Source organism: Perna viridis, chromosome 1 (assembly GCF_037379345.1).
Source record: "Perna viridis isolate PV_CMFRI_1.1 ecotype Kerala chromosome 1, ASM3737934v1, whole genome shotgun sequence".
Taxonomy (NCBI): Eukaryota; Metazoa; Mollusca; class Bivalvia; order Mytilida; family Mytilidae; genus Perna; species Perna viridis.
In genome coordinates, this window is record NC_142445.1 from 60,786,973 (window position 1) to 60,801,091 (window position 14,119).

Below are 14,119 nucleotides of genomic sequence, written 5' to 3' on the forward strand. Positions count from 1 at the left end.
AATGGGGGAAATCATTCTACATGGGTTTTAATAAAACATCTATTGTCACCCTTTTTGTCCTTTTTCTAAAACGGTGTGGACCACAAGTCCAAATTAAATAGGAATCTGTCTTTAGTGGTTAGTAAAATCATGCCAAAATTTCAGAACAATTGGTTAACTACAACTAAGTTATCGCACGGAGACGCAGTGTCCCCAGACGACGACGACAGTACCGTAACATTATACGTTCGCAAATGTTTTGCTCGTAAAAAAATCGAAAGGAGCTCACATCAATCAGAAGAAATAATTTACCAAAAATTGGTGACAGAATTCTACACGTAAGAGATTCATACACTTTGACTAAAGTTTTAACCTCGAAATAATTAAGTGAAATGCACATTTCTGGTCCTTATTTCTATAATCAATTCAATGCAAACTCGATCGGACATCCGTTTTGTTATACAATTTCTAAGATATCCATTGACGTTAGCTCAATTTATTGTCAAGACATCATGTTAAATGTTTGTTCGTGGTCTCTATATATTGTCCGAACATCAATGGTTGCCATGCGTCAGGTATAGGTTATATACTAGTGGGGCTGCATATTTTATAGCGGAAACAAGTCCTGTGAGTTGGGTTATATTTATTATGTTTTTTCTTCTTTTTTTGCATTATCGGTGTCCCTTCCATGTAATACAAAATTGTCATGACAGAAATATTAAATTGTATAGTATAATTACCTTTTTCTGGAGAATCCATCCTTGATTTTAACTTAAAGACTTCGATATTGTATAAATATAAATAACCGCCAAATTCTTCGGGGATGCTACGTGGACTTACTACCTAAATCAACTAAATAAAAGTACACGTCCCCTTGCAAATCACGTGGTGCTCCGTCTTGAATCTTTTGAATTGTGTTTACCTACTAACAATGAACTCAAATTGGTTTTTTTCTCAGGGTAAAAGATTTGGGGTTACGAATGGGGTATCTATCACTTGTTACGATGCAATGCACTATCATGTCGAAAACAATTAGTATAGGCACCCATGCAATCATTCGGCACTTTTAGCTCGGATACAACCACATTCTATATTAAGATTTTTTTAAGTTTTATTTGATTTAATTTATCATGTTAAGGCAAACCACGAACCCCTTATATACCCCGTATATATCTGTTGTAAAGGACATACGTGCGTGGTAGCAATTAAAAGTATTCACGTTCGTAATTATGCTTCAACAAGTGCAAGTGTACCCGCATACATTACGGATCGTTCACTGAGGAGAAATAGCAATTGGACAAAACACATACTGGTTTTACTTCAAAAGGTTACTGTTCATCACGCAGTACTTATTGTACACAATTTTGTTAATAATGAGTTAAAAAGAAATTGGTAAAAAATGGCGTGAGAATCATCATTGATCCATTTCGATGTACATGTAGTATCTTTTAATGTTAGCTTCCGGTCAATAGAGGTCGGGTACACATTTTACTGGATTGGTTTTTTTTCAGTGACCATTTAAAGCTGCATTAGCTGTCATTTTCGTAAGTTTTGTTTCTATTGAAATATGTCTTAACTTTGAATTATTTCTACTAAATTATACTTTTCCTGTATAATTTTATTTGATATCCACAAATAAAATGAATTAGATACATGAAATAGATGTCGATACATTTATTGTCTTACAAGACAAAAAGTCGACCTACATAAATTCGTATGCATGTAACTTCTGGTGGCTTCATATGCTGTAAGGGTCGATTCTTTTAAAAAAAATTTTATTGCCAAAAGAAAGTGGTTAATCATCAGCAAGGAAGACGGACGGACTCTAGCCGTAAAAGAAAAAAGTTCGAATATTATAATAACGCAAGGATTCTTTTGTACTTTACGTATTGAGATATAATGTGGCACAAATATAGTCAGTAATTGTCATTATTTATTTGAAAACTAATCAATAAATGGATTAATTGAAATGTAAACAAGACACGTGCTTACCTGTGTATCCGTTATTGTTATTTTTTTACCAAAGTGAATGTGTTTTTTTAACCCAGGTGATAGTCTTGTCGGCAATCTTCGGAAGAAATGGCGAAAAATAATTAAATCAGAACTATCATTCTTGTTTGATTAAAAACACGTTGTTTTCACAATATTCTGTAGGTATTATCGACATCTATTGCTTCAATTGCATTACTACAAACTTTTTTTCACTGAATCTGTCAAATTCAGTAGAATCAGAACTGAACAATTTTGGCAGCTATAGTTCCTTTTGTTTGTTCTTTATCACTTTATAATAATATACACTAATATTTTATACCTATGACCTTTTGTGTTTGTCTCGTTGGTAGGGAACATGTCATCGCTATCTACTTCATCTACGTTGTGAACGATTTTGTATGTTTCTACGAGGTCTGCCCTTATTCTCCTGTATTGGAGTGTTGGTAGCCCAGGATATATTTTAATCTTTCTCGTTTACTAAAATGTTGGATATCCCGAAAAAATCGTGTCGCTCTCCTCTATAAACATTTTCTATTAGTTAACTTGTTTTTTTACCACGAAATTCTTATAAAAATTCTCAATCCGTCTTATAACTTTTTTACACTTTCTATCCCCAGTTATTTTCTAAAACCAAACAATAGTTGTAAGCCACCATAAACAATTCTGACAAAATCTAACGACAACCGACGATATTCGTATTGATGTTTTTACTACCTTAACGTATAGTGTATTCTATACCACTACATCACATAAAAGATTCGTACATACCACTTTGAATTTCAAACTATTTGTGTTGATCAGTCATTCATAACACCGACGTCCCGTGCAGGACCGGGTGTCAAAAGAATAGGCCTGCAGCAGCGCTAAGCTTGTCGTAAAAGGCGACTAAATAGTGCTGAGACCTAGCCGGGGGCTAGGCGCTCTGCCCACAGAGCAACTGGAATGTGTGCCCCAGGTGGTGGAATGGGGTACCCTTGGTGTGTAACATGCAGAGGTTGTCAGGCTATAATACAGAAAACCTGACCACAAACCATAGTGGTGCACCGTGTTGGGTAAGATGCCACATTCCTCGCACATTAAAGAACCCGGCTGTGGTATTCGATATTATGAGTATGAACCATAGGGCTCCGCCACAGGAGGCTAAATTGCCCGACCCTACCCATCCCTCCCTTTCATTTTGTGGAAATCAAAATTTGTCGACCCTATTATCCTTGTGTCCCATGCTTTGGTTATTCATTGGTTGATATGGGGTTCCCATGATTTTATTAACATTCCTGGTATCTTCAGTTCTTCAGTTGCGATGTTGAGCACAAGGACTTGTGAGTTCATGAGTTAGGGAACTACCATTTGTTTTTTATGGGTGGGGAAGAGGGCTTAAATATATAAAAAGGCAGGATCTATTTTCGTCTCAATAGTTTATATTTGGGCTCTTTGTGCTAAAAAGGTAAGACCTTTTTTTTAACATAAAAAAGGGCGGGATCCTAGACCCCATAAAAATCAAATGGTTGCTTCCTTAGATAAATGTACATATAATCGCGTCACAAATGTACTAAAATGTCGTTATAATGTAAAAAAAATCGTTAACACAACATTTCAGTCATTTTTTCTTTCTATTTTTTGTGATTGTATATATGTATCTTACTCATATTAATTGAAGTTCCAGAGATCATATCAACTTCTTAAGTTTGCTTGCTGAAAAAGTGAGATGCTTTTCTTCGATGTTATTTGTCGTACATGAGACATAACGATGTCGTTCTGTATACGTAGTCACGTTACGTAGTCCTATCGCAATTTCGATATACTTGATGTCGTTTGTATTTTTCCAATAAAAAAATTTCGAATAAAAAAAAGAAAGTCAGAGACAATCGTCTTGCGCGTCTGGGCCAGCCACAACTACTTAAAATATTACTATTTAAAATTCGGTTATAAAATAAATAAAGTTGCTCACCTTTCTAAAACAAAGTTTTGGGCATTGAGACTCAGAGTAGGGGAATGAGAAAGGAGTAGATTACTTAACAGAGTATTAGGACAAATTTTCTTAATAGAATTCGGGCAAATCATGAAATCTTTTATAGAAATTAGGAAAAGATCGCCTTCCTACCATACATGAACAGAAAAAAATATTTGGTTCATACATAATTTAAAAGACATACCTTAATTTGATAGACAACTTTTCACCATGACTGTCTGGAAATACTGATTTCATCATCTCTTAAACAGAGCTATAATTAACACATGACGGAAACGACTCCTTTAAAAGACTGACTCACTCAAATATTATTGAACAACAGTGATGCACGTCGGGAATGTATTAATTATGAAATTTGAAGACCTAAATATACATATATATAATGTGTATTACACCTCTCTGGTAATATTTGAAACACTAGTTTAAAAAGGTTTACACAAATAAAACACTTGTCTGACGATATTTTATGACACACCGTATTTGTATTTATTCCAAGATATCTCTTGTACCTTATAAAATATCTTATAAAGTCTGTGAGATATCTTATATTCTTTATATCTTATAAAAGATACGAGATGAGATATCTTATAAGTTTTTCTTTATAAGATATCTTATTAAATATATATGAATGTTACATTTCAAAATCTCTCACATGCTGTATCAACCCAAGACTCTGTATCGCCCCAAGGGCCACCGGCCCGCGGGGTGACATAGCTCGAGGGTTGATAAAGCATGTGATACAGATTTTAATATGCCATGTTCTTTATATCATATATTTTAACCTTAAGTATGTACAAATATGTTGTGTGAGGGGTGCGATATAGGGTATGCGATACAGGTGTAGAGGTGTGATATAGGGTATGCGATACAGGTGAAGAGGTGTGGTATAGGGTATGCCATATAGATCAAGAGGTATGGTATAGGGTAGACGATGTAGAGTTGAAACAATCACTTATAATGCATATACCAAAAAGTCATATTTTAATTTAAATACATGATATAAGAGATATATTATATAGTTTATAAGATATTTCATAAACTTTATATGATATCTTATAAACTTTTTTAATATAAGATATCTTATAAACTTTATAAGATATCTTATTAAGTACAAGAGATATCTTGAACATGGAGTAAATATACATACGGCGTGCCATATATCTTGTATCTCGTAAAGTTTATAAGATACCTCATAAAGTCTATGATATATCTTATATTATTTTAAAATATCTTATAAAAGATATGAGATATCTTGAATAGTATATATCTTATTAACGCTTTTTAAACTTTATAAGATATCTCATAAAGTATCTGAACATGGAATGACTATAATTACGGCGTGCCATATATCTTATATCATACACTTAATAAGATACCTTATAAAGAAAAACTTACAAGATATCTTATATCTTTTATACAATTCAGAAGATACTTTATTAAACATAGAAGATGTCTCATAAATTATGTAAGATATCTCTAAAGAGGAATGAATATAAATACGACGCGCAATACTTTTAACATGTTAACATGCTTAGTTCATTAATGAATTTGTTTGATAACAAAATAATGATTTTAAAGCATGACAAAAAGTCTGCAAACTTTTGATAAGACGATGCATGGTATTTATATGGAACGGGCCTCTGAGGTGGTACGGCCCATCTAGACCAAGTTTTTTACACCCGGCTTTCAAGGATTTTGAGTAAGTATTATGCGAACACTGTAATAATGTGATATTTATAAGTTTATCAAAAGCTGAAGTATTAGAAAACTTTGAAACGATATATGGATTGAACAAATCGACATTACTCATAGTCAACTTAAAACACTTCCACAATTTTTTGAATACACTTCACCACTTATCATCCCCAAAGTCAATGTTATGATGATAAGCACTAGTTACGAAATGTGCTTTAAAGTGATAAATCCAAGAACTTAATAATAATAATAATAATAATAATAATAATAATAAATCTGCATTAAATATGCTCACTAAAAAAAAGAAAGCCTACAAAAGGATCAGAAAGTTATAGTTTTTTTTCTTATTCCTCCTCAAACTGTCTCATAAATTGTGTGCATTACAAGCTAATACAGCTTTGTGCTTGATCAATAACCCCCGGATTTAGCTTTTTTTTTCTCTTAATTTTACATTACGTTGACCCTTGACCTTAAAGTCAAATTAATGCTTTGTGAAAAAAAATATTGTCCGGAGCTGCGTTTGATTTTGGCCTCAATGTAAATCGTCTCTTATCCATTATATGAGAGTTTTAGGCCACTACTTTTCAGTTTGATCTTTGGTACTTGCTATGGTTGAACCATGATATAAAATAGGAGATGTAGTATGATTGCTAGTGAGACAGTCATCCACTGTATGCCAAGCAACGAACGAATGAACTCCCACAGGTCACCACATGGTTTCCAATGATGGGCAAACCCTTACCATAAATCGCCCCGTGCAGGTCCGGGTGTTAAAAGAATAGACCTGCAGCAGCGCTAAGCTTGTCGTAAAAGGCGACTTATTAGTGCTCAGAAACCTAGCCGAGGGCTAGGCGCTCTGCCCACAGAGCAACTGGGATGTGTGCCCCAGGTGGTGGAATGTGGTTGTCAGGCTATAATACGGAAAACCTGACCACAAACCATAGTGGTGCACCGTGTTCGGAAAGATGCCACGTTCCTTGCAAGCTAATGAACCCTGCTGTGGTATTCGATAGGAGTAGGAACCTTTGCGCTCCGCCACAGGAGGCTAAATTGCCCGACCTTACACATCCCCTCTTTTTCTAGTGGAAATCAAAATTTGTCGACCGTATTATCCTTTTGTCCCATCCTTTTTTTCATTTCATCATCATTTCATGTTCATTTTATCATCCTTTTCATTTTCATCGTCTGAATATAGCTGAAATATTGCTGCTTGGACGTTAAACCCCAACAAACAAACATACCATAAATCAAGCTGTAAAAGGCCTCTAAATAAATGAAATGAAACTATTCATAAAAGACGAAAATCGACCAACGTAAAAATAAAGAAGAACATAAAAAAAAACAACGACAACAATGCACTGGACTACATGTTCCTTGCCTAGGACAGGCGCATAAAGTATCTGTAAACTAGTTCAAAATCCGAAAACAACTGATAAGCACACCATGCTTATTCAAACAAAAAATAACAAAAAAAAAAAAAAAACACGGAGTAAGTGAAAATATATATTATTAAATGTCTATGGTAAAGAAGGTCTTCGTGCAAAGCAATGACACCCACATGCACATTAACATAATACTGTTACGTGGGTTGGTTAATCTTGAACTTTGTAAAAGAAGTATTAAACGCCACTGCAAACTAAAAACATGGAATAGAGTACTTTAGTAAAGAACTGATTAATTTAATTGATCATGCAGTAGTCTGTATGTTATCAACAGAATTGACTGAAAACATAGTAATATGTCTTGGTAAAACAAGGTCTTCGTGCGTGCAAATGCCAAGATTTAAAAAAAATAATCAAGTTTCAAGTTTTATTGATACTCTCTGACAGGAATTTCACTGTACCAAGCGGCAGATAATTAACACATTTACAATACAACAATGACAGACAAGGTAGACATTCATACAAATAAATAGTAAATTTTCATACAAATAAACAAACATTGTATGAACAATATATTGACCAACATAATCACGATCGACAACTCATCAGGAAGTAGGACGAAATGTAATGGAGTTAATTAATATTTACTAACAAGAGGGTCATGTTAATAATACATGATAGAAACCGGATCCAGAAAAGGACAATTAAAAAGTGTCCTTATTATCTTTTATTTAAAGTCAGTTTCTTTTCTAACTTTGTAAACATCACCGATAACGCTCAGACACATAAAATGTGTAACTTGAGGTCAAACACACATATACATATCATACATGGCAGAAAGAACAAACAATACACATACTAAAGATTTTTTCGTATAAAAAGAGCAGGGTTTTTTGTAAACATCAATATGACAGTAGGTAAGCAATTTTGTAAATTTATTCATTCATGGATACTGTCTATAATAGTTGGGAATAAGTTTGCTCCCCACTATTGCTGTTTCTACACTATTATTGCATACAAATAAAATATGATATTCATCCCCCATTCCATTCTTACACAAAGTACACAATCTTTCTTGTCTTGGCACATTAAACCATCTGCCAGTTTCTATTGTAGATTTGACGTAGGTAATTTAGTTGAGAGTCCAAATTCTACTAGTTTCTAGAATTCATATAAGATATTTTTCAAGTGAAAATTTTAATTTAAATGAACCATAATGTTGCCCTTTTGAAGAATTATTTATATCACTAGACCACTTTTGTATAAATTGATTTTGTAAAATTTTAGTTACATGATTAAAGTCAAACTGACCATTTTGATTTAGGAACACATATCTCAAACCAGTTTCATTTTAAAAATATACATTCGATATGATACATCCATTTAAAGCTCTCAATTCCATTATACTTTAGTTTATACAATAAATAATACTAGGTCTAGTGTTTAGTATCGATGTGAAAACTTTTCCTAAACAACTTATTTAAGTTATTGCTTTGAAGTTATCTATGTTCGTGTTATCTCCCTTGTTTTTGTACACGGGTCGAATTACACCCACGGTCCAACTGTCTGGTACAACATCTGTATTCAAAAGATGGTTGAAGGCACGAGGCAATTAATTTTCAAATGTATTTCAATATACACATTTGAGCAGATAATAAAAAATTCCACCGGCGCAAACTAAATAAAACTTCTCAGGCCTAAAGATATGTACAAACAGGATTTAATATATAAATTGCAGAAAATTTTACCATCATTTTCTGAAATCAATACATATGACCCGGAGATGGGGTAAACATGACGAATGAACGGAGTTAAAAGTCCTAAATTTTAACCTTCTTCCACTGAACCAAATCACAACTTTTAGGTACCAGTATCGCATTGCATATCCTTGCGAGAGTGTACATGGATGCTATAAAAATATAGTGCATTTTCTTTTTGCCTCTCTACAAACTAATGTGTTGTCAAAAGATATGAACAATGACTTATAAAATAGAGCAAACATCACACTGTAAGATGGAAAACTTTTTTTAAAAGAAAATCTCACGTAATAACATAAAAATGTTCCAATGAAAAGGTTGGCTTGATGAGTGCAAAACGAAAGTGAAAGTAGAGAAAATGGCTATCTATAGTTCAAGTACTTTTCTGTCCGATCTTCGTGCGACTCACCCTATTTTCTTTGCCGGAAATTATTTTTCACATGTCCTTAGAAATGCTACATAAGTGAAAGTTTTATTGAATCAATTTACATATTTTTTTTAAAAATCCTAAAAATATGCACTTCACTATAGAAGTCTATGGGAAAATTAATACGATACTAAGACCTTTAGTCAGAATACAACGAAAACCAATGGGAATTAATTGTGTTCTCGTACCTGAAGATAGTTAAACTAATAATTGGATCAATTTCAGAGGAGAGTTTTTAGATACTCATTCAAAACACTATCCAGACCTGGGGATTTATTCAGCAGTGTATTTGAAAGTCAGGATTATTCATCGCAAAAACATCATCAAGGTAGCGATAAGTATTATGAAATATGTCTCATAAATCAGATTTGGAAGGATCTTTATGAAGTTTGGCCATCATTTTATCATGATGCCTTTATTTATACGATGACCTTAAAACTGGTCTTTATTGACTATTTCAGGTTATTTGAAGGAAAGGTATTCTCTTTTGTTAGACATTATAAAAATGTGCTACATGTTGATGTGTCACTTTGAGACAATAGAATAGCATAGGCGGATCCAGGTGTGGTGTCTGGCCCATCCTCATGCTAGAAAAGTGTGGTTGGTTACATGTTTACAGAATAGAATGGAAATCAATCCTTTGGTGCATTAACAAGTCCGGTCTACTTAATTATGGCCAAGAGAATGCGTGGGCGGCTTCTGTTATCTTTACATGGTTCGGCGCTTCGCTTTTATCTCATGAATTTTGAAATAAATCAATTTACATGGAGAATTTGACACAATACACAATTTATAATATGTGACCCTAGGTGAGTTTAAGGGAGCTTTTCTGGTACGAACAATATTTTTATAGGTCAGTTAAAATATTTAATTTAAAGATTATTTATTATTAAAGATTTAGAACACGAGGAAGCTTCAGCACGAAACCCTTATGGATTCTCAAATAAAATTATCAAAGACCAATACAAATAAAATTGTTCGAATTATCCTATAGCTGTACTTGCGGGGTACTGGAACACTTGTCAGGAGTAACGTTCCGTAAACAGGGGTGAAATAAATATTTTCATTGAAGATCGAGATCGGGACAGTTTAAACCTTGTGAATGTGAATTTACTTATGTAAAAAGTTTAATCGAATGAAATATTTCTACGTAATCTTCGAAAAGAAGTGGTGCCGTCTCTGAGTGGATTCTATGGAAGGGGATACCCGCCATAAATATGTTCACGCGTTTCTTTTTACTTAGTTACTTTCTCGTTTGTTCTCTGTACTTTCTATCTTTGTCAATCGAAGATTGTTTAAATGTGAACTCGTGAATTGCATTTTTTAGCACTGTAACTTGCAGTTTGTACGTATATTTCTTCGCTTAATGTCATTTCTTTTTCTTTGACATCTTTCTTTTGCATTTCTACAATTATATGTTAAATACTTCTTCTAACCCCGAAAGTCGTAGTTTTCCAATATCTTTCTTCGTTGAAAATCTTAAATCAATGATTTCTACAGGTTATATATAAATTAAAACACGTTTCTTTTAAAACCGACACGATCAACACGGTTGCAAAGAACGCACTAACATTTGACGAATTAAGAATAAACCTGTTACTCATGAGTGATTTTTCACCGGAAGATCGGGGGTTGGTCTAAAAACAGGTCGGGCACTTTCCGGTACATTTTTGGCTATAACTTTTGTTTTATTTAATGGCATTCAAAAATTAAAATGATTCCTAAAGAAGAATAAAAGTGCTTTTAAATCATTTTTTTACGGGGGTACGGTAAGAAAACATCAAATATCTGGATTTTAATTCATGTCTGTCTCAAATCCTTAACATATTCTTGAAGCTTAAACTTTTTGGTATATTTTGATGTACGGTGTATATGTTTTTGAAACATGTTCAGAAATCAGTTCAGAATTTCACAGGACGAACTTTTTCTAGCAGGAAATTTTCAATTTGGTATCAGATGTGGGAACAAACAATGTTATTTTTTCTTTAAGTGATAAATGTCTGTCAAAAAGTTTTACATTAGTTAAGCCTATATCAAACGGTATATTTTGATATAAAAAATATTTAATTTTTAGAAAGTTAAACGTGAAATATCTTGACAGGACGGACTCTTTCTCTCACGGGATTTGTGCAGTTTTTTTTTACGGGGGTATGGTAACTAAACATAAAATATTTTTAATTTACTTTTTATAAGTCTGTCAAAAATATTTATCAGATTGTTAAAGCTGTTAATATGTGCTTCGTTTTAATATATAAATATTATAAATTAAATATTATTTAATATTATAAATTAATTGAGAGATAAATCCAAAATCTTTTCGGGTGAAAAATCTTCATTTATCGACATAATTAGACCTATAATATTAATATACGTATATGCATTCCTTTCTATTACTGAGTTAATTTGTGTTACCAAGTGATATCATGTTATAAAAGATTAACCGATTATAAACAGTGTCTGTTAATTGTGTCTGGTGTAATTGCCTGATGTATATTTAAGTAGGGTTGTCTTTAGTGCTATACTGTGTTTTTGTCAGGTTCTGCATTAATTATATAAAGTCTAGATTATTTAATTTTTGGGAAAGAATATTCTGATTTCTTCCCTTGTAACATAGGTGTCAGACAAGGAGAAAACTTGTCACCTATACAATACATCTCAGTGATTTAGAAGACTTTTTCAAGAATCGAAATATTCATGGACTGAATTTTCTAACAGAAGAAATTGGAACTTGACTCGCTCATTTTTAAAATCTTTTCACTATATTATATGCTGACGACACGATATTACTATCAGAATCGGAATCCGATCTACAAAAACAACTTGATGCACTTTATGACTATTGCACATTGTGGAAACTTAAAGTTAGTGTTAGTAAAAGTAAAGTTGTTGTTTTTTCAAAAGGCAAGATGTATAAAAAAAAACAAAGTTTTATGTACAATGTACGATGATGCATCTCTTGGTACGGTTGATAGTTTCAATTATTTAGGAATATTGTTGTCAAGAACAGGTAGCTTTTCAAAAGCGGAAAAGACAAACGTAGAAAAGGCAAATCGGGCTATGTAAATGCAGAATACACAGCTTATTCCTAGAATGCCAGTTAAATTTATTTGACCGAGTTATACGACCTATTCTCTTATACGGTTGCGAAGTTTGGGGCATTGAACATAATACTGTTATAGAAAGGGTGCTTGTCAAAAAGTAAATCCCAGATTTTATGGTTTACGGGGAACTAGGCAGATATCCACTGGAAATATATATATTTACTTTATTTCCTCTTATGCAGAGATTTTTTCACATGAATAATGAAAGGCGAAAGCGATTATCATTATATGAATTACATAGAAATGTACTTATTATCAGGAAAAAAATAATGGGAATGAATCGCTGAAAGTTACACAGCAGGTGGTCAACAATGTCCTTAATGAAAAGTTCTGCGCATTCTGAAGGTATACGCATACAATGTTAGTTTGTTTGAAGCATTACGGGGATTAACACCATAATGTAAGACTTGATTTTTCGAGGGAGAGAATTAAAACGCCCATGAAGTGCTATAATGTTTACATAAATCTAAGAGATTTTGCATTTCGTGTTCATTTGATGATCTCAGAGCTATATCGTCTGCTTGCACAGAAGTGCTGACACAAATGTCAAGAAACATAGCACCGCTTTTTGACCGGTCAATATCGTGAAGTAGATCATTAATGTAGACAAGGTAAAAATAGAGCTGACAAAACACCACCTTGTCGTACACCACGTTCAAGAAGAAAACAACGAGACATGTTGTTTTGAAACAGCACACAACTGTTCATGCCACTGTACATGTTACCGATCGAAGTCCACGTGTTCCTGTGGTGTCTTCTAGCTATTCCAACATTTTAAAAACATATATATTCTGGATATTCCTATATGCAGAGAACAATGGATGTTGTTTTAGTAGGTTTTGTTGTTTTAGTAATTATTGCCTAATTAATTTTACTGGTAAATTTGGGATTCAACGTTGGATTTAAACATTTTATTAGCAAAATTATAATGTGTTTTAGAGAAATGTGGAGCTATTTTTGCCAAATTTATAACTTTTTTCATGGTAATAAACATATAAAATATAGACTTAAAATGTTGAAATATTGGAAAGAAGATAGAGACTGAAAATTAAATTCAGTTAATTAATAAAAAACGAAGCCTGCACCTTGCTCCAGTACCAAGCCGATGGTAAACGTGTCCCAAGAAAACGCAAATACCGAGAGATCGACTCCAGACTGACAACACTAAAGATTCGTCTACAGAACCAGGAACTCACATCAGTCGTTTGCTTACGCTGATTCTCATCTTTTGCATCTAGAGTAGACTTGTGAACTTTTGATTAGTGCTTGAGCTGTTGTGCTTTGTATGTTTTATTTATGCATTTATTGTATGATTCTTTTAAACAAATCATGTGTACTTTAACTTTATTTACTGCTTTTTCATTTATTTACAATGTTATCTGTGCTTGAATATTATGTACTTATAAAGTGTGTATTATCAATGACTTATTGTCATCATGAATATTGAATATTTAATAAAATTGTGAAAAAAAATGACACCTAAACACTTGCAAGTCTAAAATTCATATGAATTTTCACATGAAATCTTTACAGATCCCGAATAAAATTTCATACTTACATCAAAAATGTGACAGGTAACTCCAACACATTTAGAATTCCAATTAAAGTTAAGTTTTTACAGTATACACAAACTTAATCCCTTGTTTATACAACCGTTCTGGCTATTCCTACATGGATTTTATAATTTTTACCTATAAATTTTAGAATGTTGGAATAGCCAGAATAAACCGTTCCCGTGTATACCATGTCTATAAAGTTTCAGTAACAAGGCGGATTGCCACACTGTGTCAAATGCTTTTATGCTATCTAGAAGGACA